This window comes from Lampris incognitus, chromosome 1, assembly GCF_029633865.1.
Source record: "Lampris incognitus isolate fLamInc1 chromosome 1, fLamInc1.hap2, whole genome shotgun sequence".
NCBI classification, from domain to species: Eukaryota; Metazoa; Chordata; class Actinopteri; order Lampriformes; family Lampridae; genus Lampris; species Lampris incognitus.
The window spans coordinates 98,549,171-98,567,752 of NC_079211.1; the positions used below are offsets into that span (position 1 = coordinate 98,549,171).

At 48.6% G+C, this 18,582-nt stretch overlaps 1 long non-coding RNA gene across 1 annotated transcript; it reads left to right on the plus strand.

Annotated features, from left to right (window-relative positions):
• The first annotated feature begins 1,302 nt into the window (after positions 1–1,302).
• Positions 1,303–3,209, plus strand: LOC130107670 (uncharacterized). The gene is made up of 3 exons (XR_008809822.1): positions 1,303–1,393; positions 1,604–1,781; positions 3,178–3,209. It is a non-coding gene; the product is annotated as an uncharacterized LOC130107670 (long non-coding RNA).
• Positions 3,210–18,582: the final 15,373 nt, after the last annotated feature.

Below are 18,582 nucleotides of genomic sequence, written 5' to 3' on the forward strand. Positions count from 1 at the left end.
ATCTACAAAATCCGCTGTGACAACCACTGATAAACAGGGAATGAGCCGAAAGAAGAAGATGATTTTGTATTTTATGCCTTGTCTTGGGAAATTCACCCAACTCCAACAAATAGCCCATTCTCTGGAGACTCAAGTAGAGAAGGAGGCAAGAAGGGGAGAAAGGAAAGAAGGTGGTAGGTATCTATATATCTGTCTATGTATGTATGTATGTATGTATGTATGTATGTATGTATGTATGTATGTATGTATGTATGTATGTATGTATGTATGTATGTATGTATGTATGTATCTATCTATCTATCTGTCTAACTATCTATCTATCTATCTATCTATCTATCTATCTATCTATCTATCTATCTATCTATCTATCTATCTATCTATCTATCTATCTATCTAGGGGGGGCCCCCGGTTTCCCTTTTCCGTGCGAGGTGCTGTAACTCCACTGGTGTAATTTAATTGGGTTTCTTGTCTGATGTTTATGTATTTTCTATGTTTTTTTACCAGTTTTATTGATTAGTTTCTTTTGTATTACAGTACATCTTTGACACACATTGTGTCAATATGTCATCAAAATTAACACCAATGTTTTGTACCCCCCACCCCGCCCTTCTTTTTTCCCTACTTGTAGGCCCATCAGGGGGACATTTCCAAGATTCACTCACATACGGTAAGAATGAACTTCTGCCAGTTGGTGCCCGCTACAGGTGTCGAATATTACTTACTTTATTAATTGTTATTATTAAAGTCCAGAATCAAGGCAGATAATAAAAGGCAAGTAATTACGGAACTTACTAATATCTATATATCTATATCTATCTATGTATCTATATCTATATATATCTATATATCTATATAGATATATATATATCATAATCATCTGAAAGTTAATACAATCTGTTATTTTGTAAAAGGAAGTCAACTGAATTCATTTTGAAATCAGGCTGCAACAGTAAAAAGTAGAATGCTCTAAGGGTTATGAAAACTTTGACGGCGGCGCATCATACCAGTTGTTGACATAGTGTTCCCTTTTTTTTCCCCAACTGCTTTCCCTTTCAAGACACTGCTTTTTCAAAACTCACTGAAACTCTGGCTGACAGGTGTCTGAAGTGAAAAAACTTCGCCAAGAGGTCCAATGTTTCATGAGATTGCAGCTACCAATATCTCCCCCATTACCTCTCTCGCTTCCTCTAATAGACTTAACTGAGTTAGAAGAAGCTGAGTGGATTCTTCAAAGCGAAGACATCCAGACGTGTGATGGTAACGTAGTGAGCTCGGGGGACAACGCAACCACAGGAAGTGCCGCGGCCGGGAAGCGTACCCGTATCGCCCGCACCGCAGGAGACATCGCTAACCGCTCGACTAAAGGGTCAGACCCGCCATTCAGCGGCCAACGTGTGTACTTATCCATGCACGTTACAGAAATTTAAATCTTAAGTTTTTTTTTTAAAAGTAAATCAGATTTTTCATTCACCGCACATCTACTAGGCAAATATTGCTTTAAATATTGTCTGGCAGGAAAAATTTTCCCATGTACCCGCATTGCATTTTTTTTTGGTAACCTATCCATGTTCTATGCAAACATGTACCCAAACCCGCTTATAGGTTGGCTGTTTTGCCATTGTGGGAGGAGCATCTGTTGAAGCGCGCATTAGAAGGATGTTTGCCTGTCCTATAACCAACGAGCTGGCGTCTCAGATGAACTGGCCAGGGAAGAAACTGAAAGATATGCATGAACGAAAAACAGTATTCAGAGACACCGGGCTCAAGATGTGCATGTTTGGTAAGTTATTGTCAGTAAAGAATGGAGAAAACTGTTAAAAGGGCAGTTAGTATGATTTCAGTTTTGGCCATTTCTTAACATTTATGGGATGTGGGTCTGCGGTGGTGTAGCGGTCTAAGCATCGGCCTTGTGTCGATGCAGTTGCCCACTGGGGACCGGTCTCGTCAGATCCGGCTATGGCCGGATGCGATGAAGCGGCAATAATTGGCAACGCTGTCTTCGGGAGGGGGGCGGAGTCGGCTTGTGTTCGTCACATGAATGCGTCTCTGTGCGTGTCGGAAAAAGCAGGGTAGAGGCTAGTTCCCGTTGATGCAGAGAACGGAAATGGAGTAGAGAACGGTCAACTGAGCATGCGCGAAATGCCTCTACCATGCCTCCACACACCCCGCGTAGCATCCAGGCGCTAGGATTCTAGGAAGACCCACCCCTACTCTGCGTCTGATTAGCTAACTTTAACCCTAACCCCGCCCTAACCTCAACCTTAACCTACCCAAACAACGGAGGCACCGAGTACTTGCGCATGCTCAGTTGACCGTTCTCTGCATCGATGGGAACTAGTCTCTACCGAAAAAGCAGTGGTTCGGCCTGGATTCGCCTTGTCACGAAAGTGGTGAGGCGTCTCCTTCGAGACTGCCGGCCGGAGAGATGCAGTTGGCGAATACATACAGTACGAGGGTGGGTGTTTGAACTAAAATAGGGATCGATTGGCCACTAAATTGGGAGAAAAAGGGGAAAATCAGAAATAAATTAAAAAAAAACATTTATGGGATGGGAAATGTTATATTAGTGACAGTTTTTGGTCTGCTGTATACGTCACCATGCCAGTCTGTCAGCAGTTAGATCCAGAGTGGGATATCTTAAAATCTATTAGGTGGATTGAAATGAAATTTTGTGTCAACATTAATGTTGCCTACAGGGTGAATCCTGTCAATTTTTGTGACCCAGTGTCCTTCCCTCAGGCATCTTCCACACTGTTTGGACCCCATACCAAGTGTCATATCTAAGGAACTGAACTAGCTAGAGACGTGAAACCAAGTCCTATGGGGGGTTGGGCTTCCAGGGGTGCTCAGCCAGCTTTAGACCATAATTAAACAGGAAATAAAGCTACATATTACATATGTTTTAGTGGGAATACCTTGTGATATTTAATGTATTTATATTTTGCAAATACAATGTAAGTAATCAAAGCAATCTGGCGAGGTAAAAAGTAAATGAATGCATGATAAGAGAAAAAAACTCAAATCCTGCTATAATTTTCTTTCAATGTAAACAGAATACTACAACAGAGATATTCAGGCATGTGAATTTAGTACAAACAGTGCTCTGCAACTGACACACCCCATACACAATGTGCAGTTCTAACTTCCCATTTGTTTTTTTGTTTTTTATTCTTCAGATGCCCTACAACAAGTGAAAGAGAAAAGGGCGGCCTCAGAGTTTGTCTTTGCTGCAACAGTGCAAGAATGGCTCTGTTATGCCCCTGAACGGCTTGAGGTGGACACCACTGACCATCAGAGTATCCAGTACGTAATGACATTCAAATTTTAGTGAATTGTGCAGATTCTACTTTAATAGATTCCAAATTAAGATTCCCATCTAATTGTTTTAAGTCGTGTTGTCATCCAATTTATCACACAATCTGAACACAAGTTACATTTTAAACTCATAATGAAATGGCATTTTCAGAGCTTCTTTCCTGAATGTGATGTTATTTCTTTTTCAAACAGGGCGTGGGGGCATACATAAATAAAATGCATGTGCATTAATGTCTGATTGAAGGATATTTTATTTACTTTGTTTCAGTTAGTCTTATTGGCTCAAAACCATGTTAATTGCAGCCCCCGGGTGGTCTTTGATTAAAACGAATCAAAATTGACTTGATGTTTCACTGACAAGTTGCATAGAATCCTGCTGTGCTTAAAGCAGCATTGATTTGATATCGTTTCAATGTTGAGTCGACGTTAAATCGGCGATTGAATTTATGTTGACGTTACATTGACTGTATGTCCGTCTTGATCTCCTTTTTCATTGTTGAAATAAACATTATGAACTCCTGTCACTTACGAGCCCATACAAGGATGCCTTTATGGACTTGTATAAATTGATACGTATATTGTTGATTGATATTACATATAATCCGAGTGTATTTGTATCACTATGTATGTAACCAAGGTATTATTTGTATTACTCTGTATGTAACCAATGTGTGCAACCAGAACAGAGGGTGAAGAAAGACACATTCATGTCGATAAAATATATTGCATGCCTCGCACGGAATGTGTGGGGTTCCCCTCCTCTGAGGCCTTGGGAGAGATACCGTGTCTGGTGCAAGGAGGGCCCCCGCTTAAGAGTTGCAGGTCCAGACAGGATGAGCACTCCCTAAAGCTCAACCATGAAAGGGAGCATTGACCAAACATAGTGGACAGGAAAATCAAGGTCATGTGTGATGAATGAACAAAGGAGGTTTAGCATATAAAGAAGCTGACACACAAAGAAAGTCAGACACACACGACGGATTGGCAGAGTGTGTCTCCAGATCTGTACTCAATAAAATCATGTTAATCTCCTAAGACGTGGTGGCTGTTTTCTTCACATCAACGGACTCGGGGACGAGGACCACGAAGGTGATTCTCGACAAATTGGGGGCTCGTCCGGGATGTGAAGAAGCAGTCCTAATTGGACAGTGTGGCTGCCTGCCGACACCTCCCGAGCTTGGGGTCGACCCACAACACGAATAAGGTAAGCAGAACCTGTTTTAACGAAATCTGCATATTGGACTGAATTACTAAATTGTACTAAGCTCGGGAAGGAGAAGGCGGCCAGTTTAACAAAAGAGGAGGGGTTGGAGTCCCCTACGGTAAGAGTAAAAAGGAGATAATCGGTAGAAGAGGTTGGAGTCGTCTGTCTAAGATCCTAGGTAGTGGCGCACCCACTCACTCTCTGACGAGGGGGTGAGGTTAAGGCTGGGAAAACTCTCCCGGGGAATTGAGGACCCCCAAAGGAGGGAAGCTTAGAGCTCAGTAAGGGTTGGAGTCCCTGAACAATTGGTTAAATAGAGTAAGGGTTGGAGTCCCTGACCAATTGGTTAAATAGAGTAAGGGTTGGAGTCCCTGAACAATTGGTTAAATAGAGTAAGGGTTGGAGTCCCTGAACAATTGGTTAAATAGAGTAAGGGTTGGAGTCCCTGAACAATTGGTTAAATAGAGTAAGGGTTGGAGTCCCTGAACAATAGGTTAAATAGAGTAAGGGTTGGAGTCCCTGAACAATAGGTTAAATAGAGTAAGGGTTGGAGTCCCTGAACAATTGGTTAAATAGAGTAAGGGTTGGAGTCCCTGAACAATTGGTTAAATAGAGTAAGGGTTGGAGTCCCTGAACAATAGGTTAAATAGAGTAAGGGTTGGAGTCCCTGAACAATAGGTTAAATAGAGTAAGGGTTGGAGTCCCTAAATGATAGATTAAATAAAATAGAGGGTTGGAGTCCCTAACAGATAGACAGGAGACATAAAAGGTAGAATGGAAAAAGAAGAAGGAGAAAAAAGCGGTGGCGGACCGCAGTGGAAGTCCCTGCAGAAGCAGAGCGACATACTGATACAAATGATGACGAACCAAAAAAATGAGGGTGCCAAGGCAAAGGCGAGACGAAGGGAGGAAGAACAAAGGAGGTTAGAAGAAGCTATTATAAGGGGAGAGAGAAAGGCGGAGGACGCTGTTCCGTTGGGGAGGTATTTGTGGAAGCAGGAAAAAATGTGTAAGGAAAAGTGAGTAGAGGCAGAGAAAAAGAGACAGACATGTGGGTTGATGTCACAGAGGAAATGGAATAAGACTATAAGGCAAGCTGAGGAAGATCGACTAAGATAGTATAATTATGCCATCATGTGGCAAGGGCTTGTTCATTGCATGAAAGAGGAAAAAGAGAAAAAGACAGGGGGACCCCAGATAGAAAAAAAGGATCCTCCTCCATACGAGGTGGGAAGATGTAGCCCACAGCCACAAGGACAGTGTGAGGGCGGATTATATCCGGTATTAAACATTACGGATGGTAAATTTCAAATTGAAAGAGCTCCGGTGCCCAGCGCCCCCAAGATAGCAACCCGATCACGGGGTGAATAGAGACTGTGAATGAAGGGCCCAGCTCCCCGGAGGAGGAGGAAGAAGTCCCGTTTAAACTGAGATTAGCCAGACAACAGGGAGCTAGAGGGGCGCGGCCGAAGCCGAAACAGCGGGAAAAGGGGGAGAGGCCAATGGTCATCACAGGCTCATTGACGGGGGTGTGTGAAGATGATAATGAGATATCAGATACCTACCATGTGGAAGCAATGGGCGTAGCCCAGGGAAGCTGGGAAGATGAGGGAGAGAGAGGTAGAGAGAGAGAGGAGTGTGTGGCGGGGGCTTTACTAACCTCCGCCGCTGAAATAATGAGAGAAGCAGAGTTGTTGTTATCCACAGGGAAAGAGAGAGGGGGGGCAGGGCCCCCTCCACAGACACGGGCTAGGTCCCGATTGCAGTTTCCACTCGTGCAGTCGCATAGGGGTCAGGGGAGCCGATATAAACCATGGAATTTGGGTGACGTACAAGCCCTAGTGGATAAGATGCCCCCGATAACTGAGGGAGGGGGCATATGGTTGGGAGAATTGGATAAGCTTACGCAGGGAAAAACGCTGGCACTGGGTGATTGGCGGGCGGTGGCGGCCCGCAGTATGTCGGCATCTGAGTTACGGGAAATAGAGCTCAATGCCCAAATTGACAATGCGCCTGACGATCGCCCTCTCCTACTGGATTTGGCGGAAATATGTCAAGCCACACGGGATAAGTTTACCCCACCTAACCGCGGACATGTTCCGAAATTAGAGTGGTCTAAAGACAAAACCCCCCGGGAATATTTGAATAAGGCAAAGGAAGAATGGACTCGTCAGACAGGTCAACACCCCGATAGAAAAGGGGTACAACAAGAATGGTATAGGAGGGCAATATTGGAGGGGGTCCCGGAGAAAGTGAGAAGACCCATGTTAGATAACCCCGATTTGCCAGGTAGTGAGCCGAGTGTGTGGGAGCGACACTTGATACACCACTTACAAAGAATGCGAGATGCCTATTACTAAACCTCTCGTCATCACCATAGGGGACCAAAGACTGTTACACCCCTTTGTGTGTTCCCCCTCTGTTCCAGTTAGTCTGCTAGGAAGAGACCTACTGATTAAACTACGGGCATCCATATTGTGTTGTGCGGATGGCCTCACAGTCACCCTGCCAGGGGGCTCTACCCTGCCCTGCCTACCACAGCTCAGGAGGTGCGGACAGTGGCTTCTGCAGAACGAGGAGCCGGAATACGCTGACATCTATTGGGGTATCCTCCCCGACGACCCCCCACAAGACAAAGGCCTGCTACAACACTACGAGGAGTGGCGGCCCTGGATCTCCAGTCTTGCACCCTACATGCCCCCGGTTGACCCGCCCCATCTTACCCTATATTATGATAGAGAAAGTGATGAGGGCTATCAGATGGAATTTGATGAAATACAGGGAAACATTTGGGAGGTCCGACTGACAGATATTTATGTTGCCCCTGAGGGAGTGGCCGCCGCAGCCTCATTGACTACGTCACAAATGGCCTGGTATAAGATGGGCGACGAAGCGTCACCACACGTTTCACTCGCTCTGCATCTCGATCATCAAGCAAAAGATTTGGGACCCATGATCAAGGCTGCCCTGCTCTTGCAAGACTGGGCCCCCACTCAGCTCCCCGGGGTGGCCTACTCCCCATCGGGAAGGGTATGGCGCATTACCAACTCCACTTTGGATACCGTAACACTGTGTCATGAGCAAATCGGTCGATATCACGGTAGGGAAAAATCTGATCACCCTTTGGCCGCTCCCTTGATTGCGGCCCTGCCTGAGACACTGTGGTCGGGGGGCCCCATGGATGTCGGGCTAGTAGACTGTCCCCCGGTGTCGTTTTCACTTAAACACACGCAGGCCCCAGTCTGGATCCCACAGTACCCTCGCACGCAGCAGGCGGAGGATGGCATAGCAGAAACCATAGGTGGCCTGTTGGCTTCCGGGGTTCTGGAACCCTCCACCTCCGCCTGGAACACCCCCATTCTCCCGGTGGAGAAACCCGGGACGGGTAAATATCGAATGGCCCATGACCTTAGGGCCATAAACGCCCTCCTCCTCACACCCTCCATTCCTGTGCCCAATCCACATACAGCCCTTGGAGCGCTGGACCCCACCCACAAATCGTTTTCCTGTATAGACTTGGCTAACGCCTTTTTCTGCCTTCCCCTGGCACACCACCTACGTGACGTCTTTTCTTTCACCTTTCGCGGCCGCCAACTTCGATACACCCGCCTGCCACAGGGCTTTGCGAACTCCCCCGGCCTTTTCAATCAGGTCTTACAGAAAATTTTGTCTGACTGTCCCCTCCCTACCGGCTGTACACTCGTGCAATATGTTGACGACCTTCTGCTAGCTGCTCCCACCCCCGCAGCATGCGCTGCTGCCACGGACCGAGTTCTCCGTCACCTCGCCACAGCTGGCTTTAAGGTTAGTCGGGCCAAACTTCAAGTGGTGCGGACGCAGGTCTCTTTTTTGGGAAGGGTCATATCCCAGAAGGGAGCTGCCATGTCCTCCGCGCATCGCTCTACTATTTTGACACACCCTAAACACCTCCGGGTGAAGGACATGCTCTCGTTTCTGGGACTTACGGGCTACAGTCGCACATACATTCCAGACTACGTGGGTCTTACCACACCTTTACGGTTGTTGGTAAAGGCCTGCGGGATGCGCAACCTCGCCGCCTCACTGCTCTGGACTCCCGTGGCAGAAACCGCTTTCATTGCCTTGAAGCAACGCTTGGCCCAAAGTGCTGAACTTGCTATTCCAGATCACACTCTACCCTTCTATTTGGATGTTTCTGAAACAGACGGCACAGTAAATGGCATTCTGTTTCAGAAAAAAGGGGGGGAAAGAAGGATTTTGATGTATGCTAGCATACTGTTGGGCGCCACCGAGAAGCGACACCCGCCGTGTACACAACATGCAGCAGGCGTAGCAAAAATTTTACAAAAAACAGCACACATTGTGATGGGTCACCCACTGACGGTCCTAACAACACACAGTGTAATAGCCTATGTTAACTCACAACGGTTTACTATGACACCGCTGAGACAACAGAGAATAACAAAGGCCTTGGAGGCACCAAACGTGACATTCATCCATGAAGGGATAAACATGGCGGATAGAATGGGAACGGGGGAACCACAGGAATGTGAAAGACGGGTAAAACAAGAAGAAAAAATAAGACCAGATTTGGAAGCTCAGGCTATACCAGGGGCTATAGTGTTGTACACGGATGGCTGTTGCTATCGGGATGAGCAAAAGGGCCTCCAGGCAGGATATGCGGTGGTAAGACAGACAGAGACAGGACTCGAAACTGTAGTAGCAGAAAAACTGGAGGGACAAATGTCAGCACAGAGGGCTGAAATAAGAGGGCTGATTGCGGCCCTGGAGTGGGGAAAAGGAAAAAGGGTAACCATATACTCAGACTCGGCATACGCAGTAGGGGTGGTGCATTTAGAGATTCCCCAATGGCAGCGAGTGGGGTTTATCACTGCAGGAGGGAAGCCCATTAAACACGAGTCGGATATCAAGAGACTAATTGAGGTCATTCACCTACCAGAACAGGTAGCAGTGGTAAAATGTAAAGGGCATGATGTGGGAAATACTCTGGTAGCCAAGGGAAATCAGGAAGCAGATAGGGTGGCGAAGCAAGTGACAGGATATTCGACGGCTCATCAAATGATGACAACAGAACAGGAGGAAGTTAGCGAAATATGGGACCAGGAGACCATAAAATATTTTCAAGGAAAGGCAGGGATACACGAGCAAGCAGTGTGGGTACAGCGCGGAGCAACGGAATATGGGGGGTTGTGGAGAGGACCCGATGGCCAAATAGTCCTGCCACCAGGGATTAGAAGGAAGGCCCTTCAGGAGGCCCACGGAATAGGGCATGTAGGGGCTGTTCAGATGAATCGAAATCTATGCCATTGGTGGCATCCTTTTTTGACTGACATGACTAAATACCACGTCAAGAGTTGCCCCATTTGCACTCAGTATAATCCTCGCCCCACCATAAAACCTGAAATGGGGGGATTTCCCCTGATCTCGTGTCCAGGACAAGAGGTGGTATTGGATTATACGGATATGGGGGAAGCCAAGAGGGTGAAAGGATACCAGTATTTGTTGGTGTGTGTGGATCAATTGACAGGGTGGCCGGAGGCATGGCCGGCAAAAAAGGAAGATAGCGCCACTGTTATAAAATGCTTGATTAACCATTACATTCCTCGACATGGATTCCCCTCCAAAATCCGCTCCGACAATGGATCTCATTTCAAGGGGGCCGACCTCAGAAAGGTCGAGAGCCTATTAGGACTGAAACACGCCTTTGGGACCGTATACCATCCACAGTCCCAGGGCAAGGTAGAAAGAATGAATCAAAACCTCAAACAAAAACTGGCTAAGATTTGTGCTCAAACTAAAATGAATTGGGTTGAGGCCCTTCCCTTGGCACTAATGACGATTAGGTCACCGGGTTCACCTCATATGAATTAATGACGGGTGTAACGGGGGCAGTCCTATGCTGTTCTATGCTGGTCAGCCTGCTGCATGCCCGTCACTCTCATCAGTAGCTCTGCGTTGTGTTCTAGTTGTGTGGGGCCCCAGGTGTTGTGGGGGGCCCTCAGTCTCTCATCATCATCATCATCATCATGATCAAGGAAGGAGCGGGGACACACAGGACTCTATTTGGCCCACCTTGCCATTTATTTTGGTTTCACACCCTTCGACAACCGTCCAGTCCTCCAGCGGGAGCGGTGTTTCTTACGGACGTGGGGGTCGAAGTTCAACCACTGCCCGGACTCCACTCGTGTGCGTTAGAAGTAGAAACCGTCCACGGGACTCCGATGTAAGAAAGGATAAACAAGTATTTTATCCCACAGCTTGCAGTATCTTCTTACAGGGATACTCAAGGTTATGTTCTCCTCAACCAGCAAAACTGTCCCACGGTAAGAAACACGTGTGCTCGGCTCGATTGCTGCTTGAGACTCCTCCCACACAACAAAAATGGCCTCTCCCGCGTTCCGTCTTCCGTGTACCCATAAGACCTCTCTCTTAAAGCGACAGTACACGTATATGACGGTCGTTGTAAAACGCATAAAAGTAAATAATGACATAAAATAAAATGTAGTAAACACAAATAACAGCACACAGACAGGATTTGGTGATATTTCATACTCAAACAAAATAAAATAAAAACATTAATTTTAACCTGGTTACATTCACCCCTCCTGAAATTCACCAACATCCTGACAGCAGGATAAAAAGAGAAAGAGGAAAGGAAAAGCCCATCACTGACTACTGGCACAAGTGAAAAGAAGGACCTAGTCCTCCAGTCAACTTAGGAGCTACCTCGGTTACGAGGTCCAGAAAATAATGAGGTTGATCAAGTCTCAGAATTCCCTTAGATCAATGTGACGCCTGATACGCCACACCATGCACTTGGCCCAAAACAACCCTGTCTGATAGACACCTAATAACTCACATTAAACTAGTTTGAATGACTCCAACCTCCATCAAAGTTCAAACCCTCACACTCCGTAGAAATGGCATCTGAGCCATAGATTCTATTAACCTGTTCACTGACCTCACCACCCTCCCTGTGCGTGTCCTAACCCGACCATCGCTCTCTACTTGTGTGCGTGAGACAGTGCGAGCTGCAACATCTGTATCGAGTGAGGGTGGTGCCCCTGTGTGCGAATCAGTGTGAGATATAACACCTACATCGAGTGAGTGTGATGCCTCTATGTGTGGTGCATGTGTGTTGTGTGGTGCGTGTGTGTTGGGTGGAGACTGAGCAGTGGCCCCCACAGGACTGACTACCAGACTAGACGGAATGAACTCTTCCGCTTCTGCCCACTCAGATCTAGGTGAGTCTCCAAGTGATGAGACTGCTAGCCCCACTGCATCCCCTGAGACCGTCAGGCCATCTGCACTGTCCTCCTCATCGGACCCTGCGCAGTCAAGCAACTGACTGGTTGTACTGGACTCCTCACCCTGATCTAACTCAGGAAGGGGCAAGAAGTTGACCTCCAACAAACGGTTCCTGTGCACCACCCTGGTGTGCCCCTCTGCATCCTGAATCTTGTAGACGTGGATATTGGGGTTGACACCGACAACCGTGTACACTCCGTTCTCTCATTTGTCAGCCAACTTTCTCTTCCCTCGCTCACTCTGGTTCGCAACCAAAACACGATCCCCGACAGACAGGACAGTGCCCTTGGCATGTCTGTTGTACTGTCGCGCCTGATGCTGCTGCTCAGCCGTGGAGTGCTTCTGAGCGATCTCCATTGCACTCCTTAGACAGGAAAGCAGAGACTGAGCATAAGAGTCATAATCAACAACGTGAGGGTCATGCAAAACCTGCCTGAACATAACATCCACCGGCAGTCTTGGGACACGCCCATACATCAGGAAGAAAGGCGCGTAACCCGTGGTCTCGTGAACAGTGGCATTGTACGCGAGCGTGAGAGAATGGATCTGCTGAGGCCACTGTTGCTTCTGCTGAAGCGGAAGGGAACGGAGCATATTCCCCATCGTGCGATTAAACCGCTCTGTCCCGCCATTACCCATAGGATGGTAGGCCGTCGTGTGGGACTTCGCTACACCCGCCAACCTGAGAAGCTCTGCAATCAGGTTGCTCTCAAAGTTTGTGCCCTGGTCAGAATGTATTCTCTCCGGAAACCCGTAAACACAGAATACATGATCCCAGAGTTTCTTGGCGACCTGCTTCGCTGTCTGATTGGCGCAGGGGAATGCGTGAGCAAGCTTAGTGAAGTGGTCAGTAACCACTAGGACATCGACTGACCGCTGCTTACTGTCCTCAGCGGACCAGAAATCCATACACACAAGCTGCATCGGTGCGGAGGTTTTAATGCTCTCCAGGGGCGCGCAAGCAGCTGGCTCTGGGGTCTTCCCAAACACACATCTCCGACAGCATCTGACATATGCTCTGATATCCCTCTCCATGTCAGGCCAATAAAAACGCTGCCTTGCAAGAGAGAGAGTACGGTCCTGGCCCTGATGACCAGCGTGATCGTGGATGCCAGACAGTGCCTTGTCTTTCAGACTCAGAGGTAAAACATACTGAGACCTCCTCTGCTTGGACACTGGGTCCTTTGTCACCCTGTACAAGACACCATCATTGACTTCCAACTTCTCCCACTGTTTCAACAGCCTGAGGACCTTCTGGTCAGCACCATGCCTCTCACGCCTCGATGGCCGCTTCCGAACAGCGACAAAGGGCAACACCTTGGAGATGCAGGGGTCCTGCTCCTGACTCAACCTGAGCTCCTCGGTGGATAACATTGGCAGTGTATCCTGACCACCCGACAGATGCTGAACGTGCTGGACCAAACTGAGTGCTGTGAATACTGATGCATCAGGCCAGTCACATTTGGCTTGACAAAAAGCCCTGACCTCAGCTGCATCACAAGCAAACCCAGACCGCGCACTACTCAGTGTTTGGGACTGGCAACTGAGTCTGAAAACATCCTGCACAGAGTCCCCCTCAACCCCGTCGGCTTCCTGAACAAGGGCCGGGTAGGGCTCCCTAAGTAGCCTCTGACTGACGGGCTTGGAAAAAGGGTCGCGACTCAATGCATCCGCCACCACGTTTTTCTTCCCTGGCAGGTGTTTGAGATCGAAGGTGTAAGATGCCAATTTAGACACCCAGCGGATCTCACACGCATCAAGCTTCGGCTTCGTTAGGAGATAAGTCAGCGGATTATTATCTGTCCAAACGGTGAAGCTTTGACCCTTCAGCCAGTGGCTGAACTTTTCACAAACACTCCACTTCAGCGCCATGAACTCCAGTCTATGAGCTGGATACTTCCGCTGTGAGGCACTGAGGGACTTGCTTGCAAAACCAACAGGTCTGGCCTTGGACTCTCCTCGGGGCACTTGAGACAGCACCGCGCCGAGTCCGTCCAAAGACGCATCGACCGACAAAATGAAAGGCACCTCAAAGTCTGGATGGGCAAGCACCACACACTCAAGTAACATCGTCTTCAACAGATCAAATGCTTCCCCACATTCCACCGTCCAGTCTGCGGAGGTAAGCTTACGGAAGCTGCCATGGGGCTTCTTATCCTTAGCCGACCTCCCCCTCCTCTTTTGTCCAGCTGTAAGGGCGAACAGGGGCTTAGCCACGGAGGAGCAGTTCGGGAGGAAATGCTGGTAGTAAAATACCATACCAAGGAAAGATTTGATCCTACGAACAGAAGGCGTGCACCCATCACCTTCCATGAGATCCTGCACTGTCATGTTGGAGATGACCTCTACTTTGGAGGGATCGACAGACACACCTCCGCCATCAACCACGTGGCCCAAAAACCGCACCCGCTTCTGCAGCAGATGACACTTCTTCGGAGCCAGTTTCAAGTTGTTCTCCCTCAACCTCTGAAACACAGTGCGGAGCCTCGATAGAGCCTCAACCTCTGACGGCGCGAAGACAAGAAGATCATCAAGATAGCACAAAAGCTTCGTGAAGTTCAGATCCCCAAAGATCCCAATCATCATTCTCATGAAGGCTGCAGGGCTATTACAAAGGCCCTGTGGCATGCGATTGTATTCATGCAACCCAAGGGGAGTCGTGAAAGCAGTGTACTTCTTGTCATCTTCATGCATTGGGATGTTGAAGAAGCCAGAGGTGAGGTCCATCGTACTAAAGAGGCAGTTACCACCCAGCGCGGCAAGACAGTCCGACTGGTGTGGCAAGGGATGAGCGTCTTTCAAGGTCCGAGCATTCAGCCATCTGAAATCAGTGCAGATCCGAAGCCCGCCATCCTTCTTCCATACCATAACCAGCGGTGAAGCGTATGCGCTCGAGGCCTTCCGGATAATCCCTTTCTCCTCCATATCAGTGAGAACTTGTCTCAACTTCTGATAGTGGGCTGGGGGAACCCTCCTGTAGGGCAAGCGAAAGGGGCGCTCATCCACCAGATGGATGCGATGTGTGTATCCTGTGACCTCGCCACAGTCCAGAGAGTCCCTGGAGAAGATGTCATGGTACTCGGTGAGCAGCTGAGTGAGCTGGGACTTGCATGCCTCACTAACCTGACAGGAGCTGAGGTCAATGTCACTGAGTCCGAGCTCTGACAAACTCCTAGCCGGCTGGACAGGGGGACAGGCACTATCTGTGGCGTTGGACTCATGCCTCCCTGCAACTGATTGCAGTCCCTGGAAAACATTAAAGTCCTCAATCGCCAAGCATGGAAACACATCAGCCAACTTGCAGTTCCTTTTCAGTGTGATGGCTTTGTCAGATGGATTGACAACAGTCATGGGTACCCACCTATCACCCCAGAGCGGTGTGACAAGTCGACCTACGAGGACACTGCGTGGCATGGCCTTGGAGTCTGTCGGCTCCACAACAACAGTGCTTCCAGCTGACATAGGCACCTTAGCAGGAAGTCTGCCCCAGACTAAGTGCTCGTGCCTCGGTAAGAGTGTCACGGCCTGGGTGAGCTTAACAGTACCTATCTTCTCAGGAACTGCACCACCCCTCCAGCGCTCTACATTCGTGAACATGGACAAGAACTGTTCAACGTCAGGACTAGACGGATGTTCCTGTCTGGACGGACGCGATGTCCCAGTACTCAGTACCACTCTTGAGTACATGGGCCACATGTTTAATGACGTTTGTGCCGACTATCAGATCATCATGCTGACCGGGCACGACCAGAGTGGGTATGACAAAGGAAACACCATAAAGCTGCATGTTGAGGTCATAAAAACCATCAGGCCTAGTCTCCAGACCACCGCAGCCAATCAAGACAATGTTCTCTTCAGGCTGCTGCTTCTCAGGTAAAACACCCCCAGAGCGGAGCTTCTCTACTGCATTTTCACTGATACTGCATGACATAGAGCCAGTATCCAACATGCCATTAAGCTGCACACTCTGGTTGATAAGAACAGGAGCATAGAACAAGTCACTGAAAGCCTGAATCCTCTGTGTCGCCTGAATGACCATACGCGAACCCTGAGGTGCTTTGGCACACTTGTCTTCATACAAGTGAGCCAGGTCGGAGATATCAGTGAGGGATACATCTACATTACCCACACCATCCCTCTCTAGGTGTGGGTTTAGTAGTTTAACGGACGAGACTGACGACCAGCTCTTCCACCAGGCTGAGAACGGAGCTGGTTGGGCGGCTGAGGGTGAGGACAGTCCCTCTTCCAATGACCAGGAGACAAACAGTTTATACATCGGTTCTCCCGGCTGCAGTGGGAAAATGTGGAGTGATCCGGAGACTTACAAACCCTGCACAACCGCTGCGGTGCGTCTGGCACCCGCCCTGCGGCGCTAGCTGGCGGTTGAGTCCGCGTCGGTGTCTGGACCGCAGCGCTAACTGGAACCTGAGTCTGCATTGTGACCAAACGGTCTAGCAAGCTCACCAAACTCCTCATATAGTCATCACCGCCAAAGACAGGTGCGGGAGACGGTGTAGGACACCTTGCACAAAATGGTGTAGATGACGCATGAGCCGGGACGGGAGATGGCACCACCGGCACGGTCGTGTTCAAGTCGGGAGCCACGTCGACTACAGGGACATGAACCTGTGAATGGAACCTACGCTCTACCGCGCCTGCTTCACGTTGTCCACCTGCAGCAACACGGTACTTCCTCTCCAGCATGTCCTCATCAAGCCTCTCTTGGATCTCGCTAGCAGACCATTTCCCTGCGGACTTGAACTTAAAAACATTGGCAAGAGACTGATCTGGACAGTGTTTGATAAACATCATGCTTACCTCATGGCTTGGGTCTTCAATACTACGGCCTTGCCGCTTCAAGCATTCGTCAGCCACCTCCACTGTCTTATTAAGCCTAATCCAATACTCCATAGCGTCCTCACCTGGCTTGGGCAGCGTACTGTAAAAGTCCGCCAGGGGCATGCTCGAGTATGTGAAGTCACTAAAGTGTTGCTTCAGTACATCAAAAATAATGTGGGGGTTCGCTATGTGGTCGACAGATGTGTTGCGCAGCTTTATCCTCACCACGTCCCTTGCTTTCCCCATAAGCTTAGCTAGAATCTCATGTGACTGCTCACTAACTGGAATGGCTCGCTTCCTCAAATACAAAGTCATAAGGCTCTCCCACTCATGAACTGTAAACTTATCAGAGCTGTCGCCCCTGAAAATAGGAGGTTCCCTAGCGTCTGTCTGCATTACTACTCTAACACTAGGCACTGTCTCCGAACACTGTTCAGCAGACCTAGCACTGTCTGTGTGTGTGTTTCTAAGCATTTGTGTTTCCTGCAGCTTAGCAGTGATTGACTCTCCTATCTTCTCTGCTAACCGAGTAATGAGCATGGCTAACTCACCCACTGGCTGCTCGCTGTTACCCAGCACAGCCCCTTCGCTGATACCTGGCCTGGCCCGTTCTACGTAGCGTGTGGCGGTGAACTTAGGAGTGCCAAATGTGGTCGGGTCTCTAGGTCCTGGTGCTCTGGTGTCTGGTTCCCCGCCCTCTAAGAGCTGCCCGAAACTCCTACCTACACCTAGCCGTAAACCCCCACCCACATCTAACTGGTACCCCCTCTCCATAGCACATTGGCGATCCAAAAGATCCTGATCAGCAATGTTACCCCCACCTACGTATGAACCACCCTCTGCCATGTTCCTACCTCTAACACTCAGATAAAATAAAAAATAAAATAAAAAAGTGAAAAGCTCAATTCATTTAAATAATTGAATCTAGAAATCACTAAGAGATTGAAACAATCACACACAATCAACAAATTCACCAATAGATTAATCACATATGCACATATCCAGTAGTTTAGATCAATAGATTATTCACACGAGTCCTTCAATCACATCAACATTAACCTTTTTTTCCTTTTTTTTTCGTGTGTTTTTCTTCCTTCAGTATATACAAATGTCCTGTTCACAAGCCCAGTCCATGGTAACCACAGCTATGACTGTCCAGTGTCCACACAGCTCAACTCCAGTCCACTGTAACATGAGTGTACAGTCTGTAGAAATACCTGAGGACGTCTGGGGCTTGATGACGACAGCAGCCTCCCGCGGCGAGCAACTGATGTCACTCTCAGGATCCAGGAGGGTCACGGCACCAATGTAACGGGGGCAGTCCTATGCTGTTCTATGCTGGTCAGCCTGCTGCATGCCCGTCACTCTCATCAGTAGCTCTGCGTTGTGTTCTAGTTGTGTGGGGCCCCAGGTGTTGTGGGGGGCCCTCAGTCTCTCATCATCATCATCATCATCATGATCAAGGAAGGAGCGGGGACACACAGGACTCTATTTGGCCCACCTTGCCATTTATTTTGGTTTCACACCCTTCGACAACCGTCCAGTCCTCCAGCGGGAGCGGTGTTTCTTACGGACGTGGGGGTCGAAGTTCAACCACTGCCCGGACTCCACTCGTGTGCGTTAGAAGTAGAAACCGTCCACGGGACTCCGATGTAAGAAAGGATAAACAAGTATTTTATCCCACAGCTTGCAGTATCTTCTTACAGGGATACTCAAGGTTACGTTCTCCTCAACCAGCAAAACTGTCCCACGGTAAGAAACACGTGTGCTCGGCTCGATTGCTGCTTGAGACTCCTCCCACACAACAAAAATGGCCTCTCCCGCGTTCCGTCTTCCGTGTACTCATAAGACCTCTCTCTTAAAGCGACAGTACACGTATATGACGGTCGTTGTAAAACGCATAAAAGTAAATAAT